We start from the raw sequence: 5,786 nt of genomic DNA on the forward strand, positions 1-5,786 counted from the left end.
ACCCAAGAGGTAGCCAGGTGTGAGGCTGGTTATGTGCGACTCTTGTCTCCTGCTGAAAACTGAAAAGGGGCTCCCCAAAACCTCCTAGGGATGTGGGTGGATCTGGGAACAGTCCCAGCTCAGCTACATCCCCCAGGCAGACATTACTAATGGATCACAGCACACTCCTCTGCCATGCCTGGATTGGCCACATGCCCTATTCTGGACCCTTCTGTGTGATCTGCAGCAATTCTCAACTTGCTAGAAAGCCCGGAAGCCTTGGGAGAAAGGCTTCACCTCTCTAAACGTCAGAAAATGGGCTTCCCATCGGCATCTGTCAGAGCTGTAATAAGATCTCGGAGAGGGCATGTGTACCACAGTGCTTGGTTACTGACATTAACCCTCAATGAAAGGCGGTTCCCACTGTTCCTAAGTTCTGTGCTTCTTAGGATAATTCTGTGACTCGTAGGGACTCTCTGGGGTCCCCAGAGGTGACCGTATTTCCCTAGAAGAGACCCAGGAGAGGCAGCTGATGGGGGGGGAGGGAACTGGGTCTTTCTGGAAGCTTAGGGTGGGCAAGGACAGGTGAAGTGACCCTTCTCCTGGCAGTCCTCTTAAATGTCTTATGCCACTGCCCAAGGCAGTCTTGGTGTTTTCTCTTTTGCTTGGCACAGGGTTCCAAGAGACCATCCATCGTAGCTCAGCACCCACCATTTCCTAGGAGATGCACTAAGACAGGGGCAGGCATGTGGCAGAGAGAAGACATGCTGGCAGTCACAGCTCCAATGGTCTCCTGTCCGTCGGGGCTCCTGGCCCCAGGGATGCGTGCCGTGTGCAGGCATGTGTGTATGCGCACAACCCTGTGTGTGTCTATTGCATGGGAGATGTTCTATCCTCCGCAGCCCCGTCCTCCTGGACCCGTGGCGAACCCAGCACACAGGGTTGCCGGAAGAGCCTTCACATCCGCCAGGAGGGGCTGACTGCCCGTCTTCGGGGGCTGCTGGCTGCAGATGGGCAGATATTAAATTCTGCTCAGCCTCCCATCTGGCAGCCATTCTGGCTGGCCAGGAAAATTCCCCACAGGCTGGCTCTGGGCTCTGGACAAGTCGTTTTGCCCCAACCCAACCCTCCGGTGACCCTCAGAACTGTGTTCAGCTCATCAGAGGATCTGCACCCCAAGCCGAGTGCCTCCCCTGCTCCCCATTCAAGACAGCCTGCCTACCCTCACCTCCTAGTCTGCTTCCCGACAGCAGGGGCTAAGAGCACAGGATTTGGCATCTGATTAACCAGGGATCATGTCCTGGCTCTATTGGGCATTTTCCTGAACTTCTCTGAGTCTCAGTTTCCTCCTCTGTGACCCTGTCATGGCAGGATGAAGTAGGAGATAACACACGTAGGGTAGGCTCTCTCCACCCCGGCACTGCTGACACGTTGGTCTAGATGGTTCTTTGGGGTGGGGCTGTCCTGGGCACTGGAGGTTGGTAAGCAGCGTTCCTTGCCTCTACCCATTAGAGACCAACAGCACTTTCCCCCCAGTTGTGACAACCAAAATGTCTCCAGGCACTGTCCAATGTTGCCTGGGGGGCAGAGTCACCCCATGGAGAATCACTGGTGTGGAATGTTTCCTGCTGTGCCTGCTGTGTGGTCAGCACTTGATGGATGGAGGCTCTGGCTGGAGCTGGCAACTGTTTTCTGATCTAAAGAAGACAACACTGTGATGGGTGGTTAGGGCACAGTAGGGTATTCCACCAATATTCGTTATTACAATTGTCATTGTGCCACCCAAGGACCTTGGTTGTCTGGTCCCCCCAGAATGGAAAATCAAAGGAGGCTTTGAAATCTGTGCGTGGTTCAACGTTCATTCATCAAACACATATGGAGAGTTACACCCCGGGATACATACACGTATGGGTCCAATCCTTAAGTAGGTAAGAGAAAGGGGCAGGGGATGGGTGATGCCTGTGGTTGGAAGAGTGCCCACTTTCTTTTTTTTTTTTTTTTTTGAGTTGGAGTCTCACTCTGTCGCCCAGACTGGAGTGCAGCACCTCCACCTGCTGGGCTCCGGCGATCCTTCCACCTCAGCCTTCCAAGTAGCTGGAACTACAGGCGGGTGCTACCATGCCCGGCTAATTTTTGATTTATTGTACAGATGAGGTCTTGCCAACTTGCCCTGGCAGATCTCGAACCCGCGGGCTCAGGCAATTCACTCACCTCAGCCTCCCAAAGCGAGGGATTACACGCTGAGCCACCGAGCCCGGCTGAGTGCTCACTTTCATCTCACAGGGCAGTTGACATTTTGGGGGAAAAGTGCAGAAGCAGCAGCCCTCCCCCCGTCCCCCACCTTCTCCTTGGCTGGGACCATGTCCCTCCAACATCCCCCAACCAGTAGTGCCACAGCCTGGGTGGCCCTTCCCTGGCCTCCGGTTCTCTTCTCAACCTTGTTATCCCCAGAAGCGCTATAATCCTTCTCACTGGCCATCTGCTGTGCCCGAGACGGAGACGGTGCCCAGGGCACGGAGCTTTCAATGCTGAAACCAGGGGCATTCCGGGTACACCAGCAAGGCTCTGGACACACCACCTGTGGCCTCTCAGCTTGCAAGCCCATTACCCATGTCCTCCTGGACTTGTGTGGACAAGTCACCCCAGGGTGAGGCAGGCCCACCATGCATCCTGCCAGCCTTCTAATCCCCCCGAAAAGGCAGGCTCGGGGTCAGATGGCTCAACAACTGCCTCACAGCTGCCCAGCCAAGCCTACCCGCCTGAGGCTCTGAGGCGAGAGAATCCTGGAACAGATGGGAAGACCCAGAGAGGGGAAGGGATTCGTCCAGGACCACCCTCAGGGTTAGTAGTAAAACTGGGACCAGAGGCCAGCACGTCTGGATAAAGAGGAACAAAAATTTAAAGCAGAATAATGATAACAGCTGAGGTTTATCAGGTTCTTACCGTATCCCAGCACTGGCATCATGTCACTGAACACCCCCATCCTGACTCCAAAAGTTAGTACTTTTATTGTCAGTACCATGTTGCAGAGGGGGAAACTGAGGCATCAATCTGTTCAACGACTTGCCCTAAGGAACCCATCTGGGAAATGGTAAAGTCAGGATTCAAGCCCAGGAAGTCAACACCACAGTTAGAGAAGGTAACCTTTGTGCCACACGGCCCCCTGTAATCAGCCTCTCACCCCGGCCCCTGGTGGCACTGCTATGGGCACGTCCGAGTTGGGGACCCTTGCCAATTCATGTAGTGAGGAATACACATACACACACTTTCACTTATTGTGGGTCTCTACCTGAGGGTCCTACAGAAGAGGACAATGCTGACCTTAGATAATGACTTGCTAATGGTGGTGTTTTGGGCACTGTGGTAGCTAGAACTGTGGCAGACTGGGGCTCCTCCCAGAGTTCTTCACTCCTTACCGTGTTGGAGAACCACTAACTCCATCATTCCCTGAGTCCTGAGGAACAGAAGTGACAAGAGGCAGAGTGAAAGGAGGGATGGTATTCAATCCATCTTCATTATTGAGGCCAAGCATGATGGTTCATGTTTATTTTTTATTTTTTTGAGTTGGAGTCTCACTCTGTCACCCAGACTGGAGTGCAGTGGCCGCTCCCGGCCACCGCAGCCTCGACCTGCTGGGTTCTGACGATCCTTCCGCCTCAGCCTTCCGAGTAGCTGGAACTACAGGCACGCGCTACCACACCCGGCTCATTTTTTATTTATTGTGGAGATGAGGTGTCGCCAAGTTGCCCAGGCGGGTCTTGAACCCACGGGATCAGGCAATTCACTCACCTCAGCCTCCCAAGGCGCAGGATTACAGGCTGAGCCACCGAGCCCGGCTGGTTCATGTTTATAATCCTAGTGCTTTGGGAGGCCAAGGTGGAAGGATCACTTAAGCCAGGAGTCAGAGACCAGCTTGAGCAAAATATCAAGATGCTGTCTCTACAAAAACTTTTTTTTTAATTAGCCAGGCATAGTGGTATGTGCCTGTAGTCCCAGCTACTCAAGAAGCCAAGGACAGAGGATTGCTTGAGCCCAGGAGTTGAGGCTGCAGGGTACCATGAGCATGTCACTGCACTCCAGCTGAATGACAGAGCAAAGACCCTATCACTAAAAATAAGTAAATAGGTCTGTAATCCCAGCACTTTGGGAGGCCGAGGCGAGTGGATTGCCTGAGCCCGCGGGTTCGAGACCCACCCGGGCAACTTGGCGAGACCTCATCTCTACAATAAATAAAAAATTAGCTGGGCATGGTAGTTTGCGCCTGTAGTTCCAGCTACTTGGAAGGCTGAGGCGAAAGGATCGCCAGAGCCCATTAGGTCGAGCCTGCGCTGGCCGGGAGCGTGCCACTGCACTCCAGTCTGGACGACCGAGTGAGACTCCAACTCAAATAAGTAAACAAATAAATAAATAATTTAAAACTCTCATTGAAACTCTATTAGGTGTTGGAGAACCAGTCATGAGCCCAGCCAAGACAGACAGACAAGCAAGGCCAAGGGCAGTGTGATCTATGTTGGGCTGGAGGTGAGCCCAGAGGACTCTGGAAACAGAGAGGCCACTTTACCCCATCTTAGAAGGTAGGAGAGGCTTCCTGGAAGAGGTGAACTTTCTATCAACATCTGAAGGATGAGTAGGATTTAGCCAAGTGAAGAGCAGTAGGAAGGGATCCCCGGCATAAAGAAGAGCTTGTGCAAAGGACCAGACCAGGAGTGGAAGACAGTGGCCCATTCTGGCAACTGGGAGCCACTCTTCAGCTGAAGTATAGGTCACGAGGTACGGAGAAGGAAGGCAAGGCTGGGAAGGTGGGCAGGGGCCAGGTCACACTGGAGCCGGTAGATCATCCTGTCTTGGGACAATGGATGGCCGTGGATGGGCTTGAGTAAGGAGGCCACAGGATTCTATTTGGGTTTTAGAAAATCTCTCTGTCTGCCAGGTAGAGAATGGATTGGATAGGTGGGGTAGAGCCAGTGTGGACATGGACTGTCTTATTAATTCTCCAGTTATCTTCCGTGTTTATCATGGTGGATGGATGAGTGAAATGAAAGATGGAAGGAAAGAAGGCGGGAGGGAGGGAGGATAGACAGATGGAACCCATGACATGAAACAGAACCCATGAGCACTAGTTCGAGAAGGAAATAGGACAACTTGGAATGCGAAAAAAGGTTTGTCATGATCAAAATGGTCCAAAGATGACAAGCACTGGCCTGGGAGCTGGCAAGCTCTCGGTATTGGGGGCCTTGAAGCACAGACTAAGACAGGGCTTAAGCATCATCAGGGTGAAAAATAGTATGAGCACCTACATTTGTACAGGGTTTTACATTTCTAAAACATTGCTAGTTTCAGGTACTTCATCTCCTTTAATTATCATAACCATCCTGCTTGTTGGGTATTACTCACTTTTCACAGGTAAGAAAACTCAAATTTAGAAACATTAAGACTTCCCCAGCTAGTAACAAGCAGAGCTCACCCTAGAAACCTCCCGATGCCGAGTTCCCTGCTCTTTGCAAAGAGTCCCAGTTGACTTCTGAAGTGCCTTCTGACCCTGAAATGACAAATGTCTTGGTTGGAGACATTCCTAGCCCACAGGAGCGTGCACTAATAACACAAAATATTATGTAAGCTCCGGCCCAGACAGCTGGCTCCTCAGGAAAGGCAGAGCAACACAATGGAAACAGAACAGGTCTACAATCATCAGGTCAGCCTCTTACTGGGCTGTGTGGCCTTGGGCAAGTCACTTCACTTCTCTGAGCCTTAGTTTTCTTATCTAAAAAGGGGGTTATTAATATCAACTTTGCAGAGTTGTTAAGAGA

This window comes from Carlito syrichta, unplaced genomic scaffold (genome assembly GCF_000164805.1).
Source record: "Carlito syrichta isolate Samal-C Ts95f unplaced genomic scaffold, Tarsius_syrichta-2.0.1 Scaffold314525, whole genome shotgun sequence".
Taxonomy (NCBI): Eukaryota; Metazoa; Chordata; class Mammalia; order Primates; family Tarsiidae; genus Carlito; species Carlito syrichta.